This window comes from Notothenia rossii, assembly GCF_949606895.1.
Source record: "Notothenia rossii genome assembly, chromosome: 10".
NCBI lineage: Eukaryota > Metazoa > Chordata > Actinopteri > Perciformes > Nototheniidae > Notothenia > Notothenia rossii.
Genome location: NC_136908.1, coordinates 30,201,400 through 30,216,332, shown reverse-complemented (window position 1 = coordinate 30,216,332; position 14,933 = coordinate 30,201,400). Strand labels below are relative to the sequence as shown.

Here is a 14,933-nt window from a genome sequence, read left to right as displayed (position 1 = left end):
CCTTTTGTTCTGGGCACTGAACATGAAGACTCTTCCTTCACTCTTCCGAGTGGCCACCAGAGTCTTGGCAGTGCCTGCCTCTAGTGCTCCAGTGGAGCGAGTTTTCAGCCATGGTGGCATCATACTACGTCCCCATCGTGCACAAATGACTGACAGACTTTTGGCCAATTTGATCTTTTGTAAATGCAATGCAGCATAGGGCCCTGACATAGAAAAGCACAACTCTGTTCATTGTCATGTTCATGACACTTCCAATCCAGTCCCCTTCCAATCTCTCTCTCTCTCTCTCTCACACGCAGTCTCTCTCACACGCAGTCTCTCTCTCTCTCTCTCTCACACGCAGTCTCTCTCTCTCTCACACGCAGTCTCTCTCTCTCACGCGCAGTCTCTCTCTCTCTCACACGCAGTCTCTCTCTCTCTCTCTCTCACATGCAGTCTCTCTCTCTCTCACACACACACGCAGTCTCTCTCTCACTCACACACACACACACACACACACACACACACACACACACACACACACACACACACACACACACACACACACACACACACACACACACACACACACACACACACACACACACACACACACACACACACACACACACACACACACACACACACACACACACACACACACACACACACACACACACACACACACACACACACACACACACACACACACACACACACACACACACACACCAGTCTCTCTATGGATGCATGCCAATTGTTTATCAAGGGAGCAACAGGAACTGATAGAGGCATGAATGTATTACATGTAGATTATTTAGATAATTTTTTGGGAGCGAGGATATCTTTTATAAAGTGGTGACATGTTTGAAAAGGTTAAGGTTACACTTAGGTTTTGAAATGAGTTAAAAAGAGTGTTTGAACAATGTTCTTGCAAAAAAAGGTTTAATAAATGTATACAAATCTTAAAAGCATACATGATCTGTGTAAATATTATTTCCCTGTTGTTAAAAGGACTCGAAAGGACTCGAAACTCAAACGGTAGGACTTGGGACTCGACTTGAGACTTGTCGGTCTTGACTTGGGACTTGACTCGGGACTTGCCTGTCTCTGACTCGGGACTTGACTCGGGACTTGAAGGCAAAGACTTGAGACTAACTTGTGACTTGCAAAACAATGACTTGGTCCCACCTCTGCACATCGTACAAGGAAAAACTTCCAGAGAAAATCCACAGTTTAAAGGGAAAACATGGGAGAAACCTCAGGGAGAGCAACAGAGGAGGGATCCCTCTCCCAGGACGGACAGACGTGCAATAGATGCCGTGTGTAAATCGAAGAGATAATACATTTTACACCATAGGTGGTCCAAATGTTAGGAAATGCATGTGTCTGTAATAAGAAGATGAATCTACGAAGATGTCAACTACAATCCTGTGGGAGCCTTCAGGGAGGCAGCGTGACGAGACCCAGGCAGGACTGCAGAGACAGATTTAGCCATGACCCAAAGTCCACGACTTAATCCAGAACTCAGGACAGAGGATCCAGGACACAGGACCACAGCAAGAAGATCAGCCTCGACTCCGGATCCCGGCGTAGATATAGACACAAAACAAGAAAAGATTTGGCTGGGTTAATCGGAACAAGAGAATACACAGACACAGACAGACAGACGGAAGAACAAGCACTCCCTTAGAATAGGTTGAGGGCAAAGGGTAGCAAGTAAGAGAGTAAGAAACATAGGTGGAGAGGCACACTCAGGGAACAGGGTCCCCACTGGAGCCTGAAGGATTATTTGAATTATTTGAAGGATTAAAGTAACGTGGTATGACAGGAAAGTTCAATCTGGTATATTCCTTTTAATGTCACCTTATATATATTCATGTGTGTTAAATTTGAAGGGACAAAGTATCCTTTCCTCCCCCAATATATTGAGGTGAAAGGCCAAGGCTCTGGAATGTTTCCCTCGTAAAAAAAGGGTGTGTGTGACACAATCTTGTAGCAGATGTGTATGTGTTTTCATTGAAGTAAATATAAATGCTACATGATTACTGGTCAACTATACCTCTGTTCTTATTCTTTCATGTGTGGGTACTAAATGGCTACAAACATTGTGGAGAAATTAGCTTAAACATCTTTTATTACTCTATATGAAATGGAAGCAGTTTTATGACAGGGACGAGAGAGCTGGAGGAGGGTAGCACATTCCAGGAGTTTCAGCATGTCAATTGTCAGGGGAATCGACTTGTTTTCAATAGAGGTGTGTGGTTAGTTACTTTGTGTTAATAATAGCAGTATGTGTAAAGGAAGCTGGAAATATACAATGTGAAACCTTTTATTCGAAGTAAAGATGTGAACAATAGCTCAAACAAATGGAAGGGCCATAGGTAAGCCTGTGAGAAGTTTGACTATTTGAAAAGCATCTCTACTACTGCTTAAGAGCATAGGTAATGTGTTCCTCGTTGTTATTGATATGAAAGTAATTAACATGTATTACGTATATTTAGCCAACTATAACAACTATATCTTAAAACATACTTTTAACTTGTGTGTGGTAACCTGAAGGGCCATAAACTGGGGGGGGGAAGATGGACACAGGGACCAAGGGCCATAAAGGAGATGTGTGTGTGCTGGCTGCAAGATGTGAAATAAGATAAGGAAACTTGTTGTTTAGAGCAGGTTCGTACCAGACACCAAAAGGTGTCTGGTCTTCGTCAAACTGAATGAGACTTTTTGTTTCCGGGTTTCTTCTGCTGTGTCGCACTGATTGGGTGCGACAGGCCATGTGTTCGTCTCTGCCAATAAGATGACCTCTGGGGGAAAGCACGTACACCTCCTCCTCCTGTGTTTTAGTATGAAAGACTGTGTTTTCCTTTGGTTCGCGCTCTTGTTTTTCACCAGCCGTTCCTGAGACCTGTCTCACACACGTGGTAGAACCTGAGCCCGGAGTACTCTGCAGAGTGCTTCGTGATTTCTTTGTATTTGTATTTTGTATCGTTGCCTTGTATCATTAAAGCCGGATTATTGTTTCACTTGCATTCTGGTGTTTCTTAATCAATCCCTCCCTTTTCCCGAATTCACCTAGCTTGTCAAACGACACGCGGAGACGAGGTTGGTTTGCAACATCCTCCAAATCTCCAACAAGTGGTGACCCCGACGTTTCTGAGTGGGGTGTTTTCGGGGAAGAGACCACCAGCGGCAAGCGGACGGAATAGTCCAGGGCTAAACATCTCGGCCTCTTCTGACAACTACAAACAGAGCTCTGTACAATAGGCTACCAGGTGAGCAAACACGATTTAATTCGAAACCTGTGATTTGACCATATTCCAAATTTTAGGGTTGTCAGACGAAGTTTACAGTGTTTTTTTATAGTAACAATGCAAATGCGTGTTTTAGTTGTTAAAACCGAATATTGAGTTTCGGCAGGCCAGAAGGGTATTAAAGTCCCTGGCTTGGAAGTGGAGGTATAAGAGTCCCCACAGTTAAAATCGGATATCAAGTTCCGACAGGCCAGAAGGGTATTAAAGTCCCTGGCTTGGAAGTGGTGGTATTGAGTCCCCACAGTTAGAATGTCTAAGAGTAGTCAGTTGGTTGTATTAAGTCTCCATATAAGACTGACCCAAAATAACGAATCCACAGCTCGACGGGGCTGGAGATGAGTTATTTGTTATAAGTGATCCAAAGGAGAGTAACGCAAACTTCAGAAAGTCATTCTGAAGTGACCGGGCCTCACTATATCCTTTGGTGTGTTGTGAATATTTACTGGTAACAAGGACAGTAATTCAGATCAATAGATATGAAGTCTGTGAATATTTACTGGTAACAGAAACAGCCTAAGTCAGATGAATAGATACGAAGTCATAATGAAGGGAACATTTTAACGAGAGGAGCGTGAGTTGAGAGCTTACGAGGACAGTGGGTTCAAGCAGAAAAATTGAATAAAAGGATAGCAGAAGTGTTAATTGTTGAAAGAAGCCCCCCTTTTCCAAAGGAGAGGCTGAGAGCTACAGCAGGGGAGAGAGAAGGGGTGTCAGTATTTGTCTGTGAGAGTTTCCCCCACCCTTTTTCCTCTCGAGAGCAGCAGCGGCCCGGAGGGTGTCTGCTTGCTTTTGTCTCTAGTGATCTGAAGTTGGACTGAAATACATAGAAAATTAACAGATCAAGGTGTGATTTGAAGTGGTAGATATATTGAAATTAATAAACAATGATTTGCTGTTATTTAAATATAGTCTTTGACAACTGATTGATACCGTTGCATTGCGTTGTGAATTTCATAGTATTTGTCATTAACTAAGGATTGTACTTAATTATACTTCAAGGAAAATTATGTTACATACAGTAACCTTAGGGGAAAGTAAAAAGAGATTTACTGAGAATATGAAGTACATTAAAGTTAAGGTTTTATTCAAATTAAATATGATAGGTGGATTTCTCCATCTAGAATACGACATGGAAAGAGGAACATTTGTTAGACATGAAATAACGAACTCATTGGAAGAAATATATATATTGAGAGGTTATATAGAGTTACTGCTATTCTGGAAAATGTCATATTGTTTTGTGAGTAACATGAAATAAGAATATATTTACTAGATATAAGAACAACAGGCTTATCTAGGTTAACAGAACATTGCTATTAACCAGTTTCAGCTGCAACTATCCTGTCTTTGTTCTAAAGAGAACGTACGTTGCATTTACAATTAATATTAAGAAATGTTCACAATTGATACCATTAAAGACCGTTTGGGATTAATAGGACGAGTTTGTCATAAACATTCGTGCTTAGATGGAATAAAAGTGTTGAGAGATGTTCTCAAAAATGGGAGTTTTCACAATGCTTTTAGTTTTTATTGAAACAATTAAGTAATAAGGACAGAAAAATGTTCCGTGATGATTTATTTAGGTTTCAGCTTTAGTAATAATGAAGATTACATTTTGTAATAATTCCTTTAAGTGTTCCAAAATATATTCATGAACTGTAGTCAGATTACTTGTTTTAAATATATAGCGCTGGATACAGTTAGTTTTGTATTCTGTTACAAATCTAACCATGCTTGTAACACACAACTTAGATAAACAATTTGAAAAGAATAGAATAAGCAAGAAGATAAAAGATGAATCTATAGTGGTTAAGAAAAGTTTTTGTTTTGCCTATTAACTTAGAACTGAAGTAATGAAGAATAGGAAGACTGTTACCATTAATGGGTTTCACATTCACATGTTTCAGCATTCCTGACCATATAGACACTCAGCTGTTTTATTTTGTAACCCGCTGGGGGAGAGATTTACATTGAGTTTTTCTCAGTAGCTGATTTGCTGTGATTACAGCAGCATTGGATAGTTGTGCGCCACCTTTGGGTTGTACTCTGAATCAGGGTGTTGGTGAAAAGTTGCTCATTGCAAACAGAAGAACTGTGCAAAGAACACATCTCAGAGGAGGGTTTCAAAGTTTGCTTGTGCCTCGTTGTCAAGGCAACCGTGGTGTGAAGAGGTACTGCAGTTTTGGGGGATTTCTGCGGCACAGAGGACAACGTGTGTCTGCTGATTGTATCACATTGATCCAGAGGTCCCTTCCCCCTCAGGACATCACAATGCCAGAGAGAGTTTCCTTGGAGCCCACTGACCAGGGCCGGTTCTAGCTTTTTGGGGGCCCTGCCACTGACTACAGCTGAAGAGGACAATGAATCATTGACTGTTCTCAATATGACAAGATCTTGAGACAGGCTGGTCTCAGTCTGTTCAGACTCTGAAGAAATCATGCAATGATTTTACAGCATAACTGTGCAAGAGTTTATCAGAAGGTGGTGTAGAACGATATGCTTAGTGTTTAGGAAAGGAGGCTGATTGTTTAATGATGGTCTGGAATGCTGAAAGGGTTAAGGTTTAATATCCTTGTTTGGCAAACAAGACATCTGATTATTATGTCACACATGATAATCTTGACATAGTGACTAGCTATGGGTAAACGTGTGGACGTTATACCATTATTATCATGAACTAAAAATAAATAGGGAAATAGTATCTGGTTAAAGATGAATGGATTTCATATCCTAGAGAGGATTAGTTATATTGTGAATACTTCACAAGGTATTTACTAATGTATTTTGAAGAACACACAAGAACACAGGTCCAGTTTTGTTTTTTTCTAGATTAAATTTTCCATTACCAAAACTGTTCAGCTTAGGTCTAGCTTTAGACTTTGATAGTAAAAGAGTATTTAGGCTTATTTTTGTATATCTGACATTTTTTAAATATGTTGGCTATTCACTAGATAGAGAGGTGGCATTACTCTCTATTTGTTAAGAACATTTCTGAAGATTAAATATTTGTTTCATTCCTAATATTCCTATTTAGGATGTAATTTGAGAGTAACAAGGCTGATGCTGAAATTGGGAAATATGTTAGTGGTTTACATGATGTAAACAAAACAAAAAAAAAAGATTTTGTTTGTTCAACCTCCAGTTAGATCTGAAACAGTAATAATGATTGATTTGGCCAAAGCTTAGTTTAACATCCTGATGTAACATTATGAGGTATGTTCACTTCTATGGGTAAACAAATTGATAAAATGGATTATTATTATTATTGATTAATTTGGAATATTAATTCAAAAGGCCGTTTTCTGCAGGTTCACTTAAGAATGCCGTGCATGAACATTTGTCAGAACATTTGTTATTGTGTTTCCTAGGGGCGGTATATTAATAAAGTGTATTGATCATTTGTTTGTTAGACATCTGAAGAAAATGGTGCTGCGAACACGAGAAAAACTTTGTTGCATTGGTTGACATCAACACAATGATGTCACTAGTACAACTCCAGCTAGTAGAATATTAAAGTCTCTGCAGAGCACGACACATGGCCAATGAAACTGAGACCAAATGACCTTTGACCCTGACTGACAGTGTGACTTGAGAAAAGCACTATCAATGACTGACTCTGGGGCTGACCAAACTTGACTTTACAACCTGACAGTGTGAGTGTGAATGAATTTCTGCATGTGATCAGTGTAACTGCATGATTCTAAAACAATAACTAACCGAGCATGTCTTTGGACTAATACATTATTTTGGAGCTCCATGGGAAACACAGGTTTCCTACAATTTCACACATTTGGAAAAATGCACATGTGACCCGTTTCTAATTCCCACAGGAGTTGGCGGTTTGCAAATGTAAAATTCAAACTAAAATCTAAAGATTCTGTTTCTTTTAGGACTGCCAGCTGGAAATGAACACTTATTTTCCCTGGAGTGTTTACTGTGAAAGATGATGGATATACTTTTGTGAATGATGTTTGGTATTTTCTTATAACCACTGGTTACCTGAAGGTTTTCTTCCCATACAGGATTTTATTACACATGTTTACATGTGTAAAAAGGGGGAGTGTGGGATATTTTCATATAGGGACTGGAAGAAACCTGCCGCCCCAACTCAGATGTTCAATCTGACCATTGATTGACAGTTTTAGATTTAACCTGCTCCATATCTGGGGATAAGATACTGTTTGATGAATGTTGACATGTTTCTAATATTGATTGAGTTATAACAGGTAACACAGATGCAGAATCAGTGGCCAAGGGGCTACTGAGAGAGGTAATTCCAGAATGAGAATGAGAAGGTGAACTGTGATAATGAAAACAATTTGGTAATATTTCAACAGGTATTAAAGTAACTGAGGTTTGAAGTGTAGAAAGAACATATTACAGCTAAGTTAAAACATAGTAATGTAATGAGATAGAATTTAATTTAGACAACATCTTGTAACTAGCCTGGTAAAGAAGTAAAAGCCATAGACTGTTTAGATCATTATGGGGATGTACATTTAATTTAAAGTCATAATAGAAAGACATTTGATGACAGTATGTTGAATTTCTGTATTCATTTTTCAGCTTGATAATATCCAAGCAGTGACAGGTAGAAGCAGTCTCGCCTGGAAATTATTCACTTTGTCAGTATCATGATTTTAGTTGTTTTTAATCCATAACATTAGTTTGTTCCATTACCAGAGACGTTAGCAGTTCATATTATATTTAGATTTTAAATGGGATCTCAAAGATTTCATTTATAATAACACAGATGCTGGTCAGGAATTCAGAGCTATTGAGATATGTTATTTAGTTCACCTGAAGATGTTGGGGTTTATTTTGTTGACACAGGCCAAGTATTAGAATTCTGAAGTGGCCTACCAGCGGTGGGTCAAACACCTGAGGGCCCAGAAGCACTGAGCGTAGACTTGAGGGGTGGGTATCAGATTTCTCCACACAGGTTGCTGACGCCAAAAGGGGGACCCGAGGAGCAGGAGGCCGACACAGCGGAGTTCGTCAGGCCTACGTGACTCAACCCCAGGCTCTCCGGCCTCTACAGAGTGACCCAGAGGACATCTCATGCCGTCCGCCGAGGAGCAAAGGGGGACATCTGGTACTACTGGAGCCAGTGTGCGGCGAGGAACACTCCGGCTAGGACCTTGGAGGACATCAGGATGGACCTGGCTATCGTCAACGCGGACATCCCTACAGCAGACGACTTGGAAGCAGGCATCAGCGGACTGGAGGAGAAGGACCTCGCGGACATCCCTACAGCAGACGACTTGGAAGGAGGCGTCAGCGGGCTGGGGGACTTCTCGAGGCAGCAGAGGAGTCTACTTCTCTCTGATCAGATTCATCAGTTCCACCTTTGAAGGAAAGGCCGCATCTCCCCCTCCCTATCAGCTGCCCTTGTTGCCGTATTCCGCTGAGGGGGGGCCCTGATGATTCAACAACACGCAAGGATGCTGCTGTCTGGCACTCAGGCTCTCACTCTGATAGTTTCTTCATTGTCATTGGAGGTTGTTTTCTGTTCTCAAGGGTTTAATGAAGGGGGACAGACACCGTATTAAAGAAGGACAGTAGTTTTGTTTCAAATGTCTTATGTGTGTTGGTCTCGTTAATGCGAGACCAAAAAGGGGGAATTGAAGGATTATTTGAATTATTTGAAGGATTAAAGTAACGTGGTATGACAGGAAAGTTCAATCTGGTATATTCCTTTTAATGTCACCTTATATATATTCATGTGTGTTAAATTTGAAGGGACAAAGTATCCTTTCCTCCCCCAATATATTGAGGTGAAAGGCCAAGGCTCTGGAATGTTTCCCTCGTAAAAAAAGGGTGTGTGTGACACAATCTTGTAGCAGATGTGTATGTGTTTTCATTGAAGTAAATATAAATGCTACATGATTACTGGTCAACTATACCTCTGTTCTTATTCTTTCATGTGTGGGTACTAAATGGCTACAAAAATTGTGGAGAAATTAGCTTAAACATCTTTTATTACTCTATATGAAATGGAAGCAGTTTTATGACAGGGACGAGAGAGCTGGAGGAGGGTAGCACATTCCAGGAGTTTCAGCATGTCAATTGTCAGGGGAATCGACTTGTTTTCAATAGAGGTGTGTGGTTAGTTACTTTGTGTTAATAATAGCAGTATGTGTAAAGGAAGCTGGAAATATACAATGTGAAACCTTTTATTCGAAGTAAAGATGTGAACAATAGCTCAAACAAATGGAAGGGCCATAGGTAAGCCTGTGAGAAGTTTGACTATTTGAAAAGCATCTCTACTACTGCTTAAGAGCATAGGTAATGTGTTCCTCGTTGTTATTGATATGAAAGTAATTAACATGTATTACGTATATTTAGCCAACTATAACAACTATATCTTAAAACATACTTTTAACTTGTGTGTGGTAACCTGAAGGGCCATAAACTGGGGGGGGGAAGATGGACACAGGGACCAAGGGCCATAAAGGAGATGTGTGTGTGCTGGCTGCAAGATGTGAAATAAGATAAGGAAACTTGTTGTTTAGAGCAGGTTCGTACCAGACACCAAAAGGTGTCTGGTCTTCGTCAAACTGAATGAGACTTTTTGTTTCCGGGTTTCTTCTGCTGTGTCGCACTGATTGGGTGCGACAGGCCATGTGTTCGTCTCTGCCAATAAGATGACCTCTGGGGGAAAGCACGTACACCTCCTCCTCCTGTGTTTTAGTATGAAAGACTGTGTTTTCCTTTGGTTCGCGCTCTTGTTTTTCACCAGCCGTTCCTGAGACCTGTCTCACACACGTGGTAGAACCTGAGCCCGGAGTACTCTGCAGAGTGCTTCGTGATTTCTTTGTATTTGTATTTTGTATCGTTGCCTTGTATCATTAAAGCCGGATTATTGTTTCACTTGCATTCTGGTGTTTCTTAATCAATCCCTCCCTTTTCCCGAATTCACCTAGCTTGTCAAACGACACGCGGAGACGAGGTTGGTTTGCAACATCCTCCAAATCTCCAACAAGCCTTAGTTGGAAATTGATGAGAGATAGGGAGGTACGCTGTGTCTACAAATCGTAACACTCCCCGGCCTCTCTAAGCCACTGTACAAACCGTTTCCCTCTAATAAAACCTTGAGAGGTTAGAGAGGAAAAAGGTCTTGGATAAAAGTTATTCTTGATAAGAGAAGCCTAGAAGGCCAGAGAGAAAAAGTGAGTTTTAAGTGTTGACTTAAAAACCCCCAGGGTCTGGGCCGACCTCACATGGAGGGGCAAAATCTTCCAGAGACTAAGTCTCGAGGAGGGGAGTCGAGGAGGGGAGTCGAGGAGGGGAGTCGAGGAGGGGAAATTTAAGAATTGAGAAGCCTCTTTTGTAACGATTGGGCTGGAACTTGTGTGTTGTTAACCCTTTGTGAACTGGGATACATATGCGCAAAAAAAAAAAAACACAATTAAAATTCTATATGAACTAAGGAGCAGCATGAGACTGGGCAAAGAGCCGCATGCGGCTCGAGAGCCGCGGGTTGGCCACTCCTGCACTAGCCTCTAAGGGCTGATCTAAAGGAACAACCTTTAAGTTTAAACTTTTAGCCAACTCCCAGTCTAACAAGCTCTCATCAGCCCCAGAATCGACTAATGCATCCTGAGTGATTACCACCAAGTTTGATTTGTACCTGCATTAATTTTCTGACTGGAGAGTCAAAGGAAATCACTCGGCTCACCAGCATCTTCCTTCCTGCTAATGAGCCTGATCTTTTGCCGAACAGGCTGCCGAAACATGACCCTGCTGACCGCAGTAGAAGCACCGCCGCTCCCGTAGACGGCGCTGACGCTCCTCCGGAGTGAGTCTGGCTCTTCCGAGCTGCATCTGTTCCTCCGCGGCGATAGGGGGCGCTGGCCGCTCTGGAGATGAAGTCTGGGAATTCCTCTGCAAAGCGTAGTATTCCCTCGTTAATTTCTGTCTGAAAGGTGGAGTGGATACTGTATTCCTTGCTTTTTCCCGCTCTCTATCAGCTGGACGCTGATCAACCCGGATAGCCGTAGCGATGAGCGAGTCCACATCTTCAGGCAGCTGTAATGGAGGTAACTGATCCTTTATAGGATCCGCTAACCCATGCAGGAAAGCATCAAAGAGAGCCGCTGAATTCCACCCACTCTCCGCCAGTGTTGGGCAAGTTACTTCCAAAATGTAATATATTACATATTACTTATTACTCTCTTTTGAAAGTAATAAGTTACATTACAATATTACTGTCTCTGAAATGTAATGAGTTACACTACTTTAGTTACTTTTTAGTTACTTTCACCAAAATAACCGCAAAAGAATAGCTAGGTATTTTAAATGCTAAAATGTAGTTTAGTGCAGCTCATTATGCATCCAGTGAAGGGCAATGTGGTATAGCATAACAACTGTGTAGGCCCTTAAGGCTACTAACAACTTGTATTACAGGGCTTAGTTGAATACTCGATACTGATTGTAAATTCTTAACATGTGACACGTTGTTAATACAGCAGTACAGACCGCTGTCAAGGACTATAATGAAGGTTAACATATTGTAAATCAAGGCAAATATTATTTAAACCATGCTCATGGTTTGAAATGGCAAACATTGAAAGGCAAAAGTATTATTAAAACCATGTATCCTACTACATCATCACCTTGGTCCCATCATATACGCTGGGAAGAGAATATTTACTGTGCTTGAAAACTGGTATCACATCATCATGTGAGGTTGACTTTGTGACCTGGACAACATTTCAGCTGCAACATCAGCTCGTTGAAAATAAGCTTGGGATATGAGATATTTTTGTAGCCATTCGTGGTGAAGGCATCTGTGCTATTGTATGCATTATTTTTGACCCAACATTTCTACAGGCATGTCAGAATATGGTACTATTTTCACATGAATATTCTAGCCATTGTCTATTTTTATACCACAAGCTGCAAAATGACTGCCTTACCCCACTGTACAGGCGGGTAGTTGTTTAGATATACCTGGCACCTGCGGGCCGCAGAGGGGCGGCGTAGTTTCGGGCGACGAAGACTGCTGCTCCGGAGCCGGCGAGTCAGGCGGGAGTAAGCTAGTGTCCACAACGGAGGGTAACGTGATGTCCGCATCTGACCTGTTGCTACTGTCTGCAGTAGATGCAGTGTCGCTGGCGTTTAGTGATGGTTGCTTTAACCATTTTCGTATAAATGATTATCCACAGATCAGATGTGTGTCACTGCTGTGGAAGCACTTTGGAAATGATGCACGCGCAGCGGAGCAGGTCACGCGCACCTGACACAATTTGTTGTTAGTATTTTTCGTTACGTTCTCTTTTTTGAATGGTTGCATAACGTTCAACTTCCCCGAAGATCTCGACGCGAAGCCTGAAGGGTAAACACCAGGTTTACTAATCTACCCACACAATTTGTCGGGTGTCGGAATGTCTCGCTATGTTAGTACATTCTTAAAAACAAAACACCATTTCATTTCGGGTTAAAATGTGTTGTAACTGCGTTACTGAGCATTGTAACGGGTAATATATTACCCACATTTCATTAGTAATGCGTTACATTACTTCGTTACAGCAAAAAGTAATATATTACTGTAACTCCGTTACTTTTGTAATGCGTTACACCCAACACTGCTCTCCGCTGCCAAAGTACGGAAATCGATTGCGTAATCCGCCACTCTCCTCTGCCGCTGCTTAATGTTCACCAGGGCTCTCGCTGACTCTCTCCCGGGTGATGTCTGATCAAAAATCTTGCTCATGGTATCCAAGAACAGTCTTAATGACTGACAAACAGGCGAGTCCCGGGACCACTCCGCCGTTGCCCGGCTCCCGCTCTGCCCGTCAGATGAGACACAATAAAAGCTACCTTAGCTTGATCTGTGGGAAATACTGCGGGCTGGTGTTTGAAGTGGAGATCGCACTGCACCAGGAAGGGACGACAGTTTCCAGATTCTCCGGAGAATTTCTCAAGCGAAGCGAGGCGGATCGTAGGCGAATGCATGGGTACTTGAACGGGGATATCAGCAGACCCTACCCCCACTGGACCGGAAAATTCTGCCGCAGGAACACCAGGATTTGCCACGAGGTGAGTGAGTATGTCACACATCTTCTCAGCCAGTAGGTTTATTTCCGTTGACACAGTAGCTTGAAAGTTGTCTTGACGAGCATTTAAATCCTGGACCCCTTGGTTAATTGCTGACAGCTGTCCCTCATGTTGGTGAAGGAGTTTACCCTGTGCCTGCAGGGCCGTTCTTAACGTTGTAGAATCGGTTAAGTCCATCTTGTTAGCTTGGTTCGTTCTTACACGATGGGCTCATAAGAACTCAGATGCTCGATTCCGTTGCTTTGTAATATTCTTTATTGCAAAGAACACAAAGCTTTTCAATGATGACTTCTAGGATCTACTAGGACTCTCCATAGAATCATTAGGTTCTACTAGGTAATGCAAAATAGGTCTCTGGCAAACAGGCATGGATATGACGACAAGACAAGACGAACCAACACAAGACAAAGGGAGAGAAGAGCCTCATCCCAATACCCCTCTTATACTCCTCCTTTCCCTCACTCGCTTCCCTTCCTTGCGTCTTAGCTCCGCCTCCGTAAGATGAGAGCGAGAGACACGAGGAGGTGACGCGAGGACAGAGGAGTCCTCAGGTATTAATTGGGATGTCCTCGTTCACTCAAACGTCACTTTTAAACGACGTCTGTTAATGATGACATGTGCACAGCTGTATCCCCTCTCATGGGGCTTAACTGAATAACCCCTTAGGACCGGCCCATTTGTTGTTAAATATTTATTTAAATGAATGAATCTTTCTCTTGTTAGTCAAGGAATTAAATGTATGATGGTTGGTCCTGCTTTTGTGTTCCGTTTTGGTGTAAAATGTAGCCTACATTTAAATACAAATATAATTATAGTAATGTGAAAGCCTTTTAGAAATGAATTGCACATAATAATTCCCACGGAGCTGTGAGCACTTATACATTTATGTGACGCTTTTCCACTCATCTTCCAGTTGTCGGTTTTCCTCTGTCAAAATGGACCAGCTGTGAAGGTGGGGGCGGGGCTTTTATACGCGAGTAGTGAAAACACTTCCGCGTAGTCTGCTCTCGTGTATCCTCCCTTTCGTCTCCTCCCGCACCCCTCCTCCCTCACCCCTTCTCGACTCCTCCATGTGCATTTCAGCTATTGGGACGTCCTTCAAAATGGCATGTCTTGATCGATGTCCGGGTCAAGTCCCAGAGGAGGGGAAGAGAGGAGTCGAGGAGGGGTATTGGGATGAGGCTAAGGACTACACATTAGGTAATGGGGCACAGGTGGACACAATCAGGGGCGGGAACAACAATCAGTCTAACAGGTGACACACACGGACAGGAAGTGCAGACACCTGGAAAGAGAGGGTAGAGTCATTAACATAAGACAGATAGACAAACACTAAAAACACAACAACTAACAGGCTATTAGCGCTAAAACCTTACAATATGCACGCAAAACTTGGCCTCAGATCTCAATGGGAATGGTTAGCGTATCATATGCACGCAAAATCGGACTTCTGCGTGTCTATTGCACGCATGTCCAATGAGTAAAGTTGTGTCATTTGTACGCAGACTGAAGAGAGTGGGTTTATTTTTTTAGTATTGGGCGGTGATGCGAATAAACAGATTTTTTGTCCAGTAT

The 14,933-nt window shown here is 42.1% G+C and overlaps 1 long non-coding RNA gene across 2 annotated transcripts; it reads right to left on the bottom strand.

Annotated features, from left to right (window-relative positions):
- Positions 1 to 327: 327 nt before the first annotated feature.
- Positions 328 to 13,461, bottom strand: LOC307021208. 2 transcript variants are annotated; one of them, XR_013803101.1, is made up of 3 exons: positions 12,218 to 13,461; positions 10,284 to 11,183; positions 328 to 1,759 (listed from the first exon to the last, which is right to left on the bottom strand). It is a non-coding gene; the product is annotated as an uncharacterized lncRNA (long non-coding RNA). The 2 variants fall into 2 exon arrangements; XR_013803102.1 differs by having other exon boundaries at positions 12,252 to 13,461.
- Between the last annotated feature and the right edge of the window lie 1,472 nt (positions 13,462 to 14,933).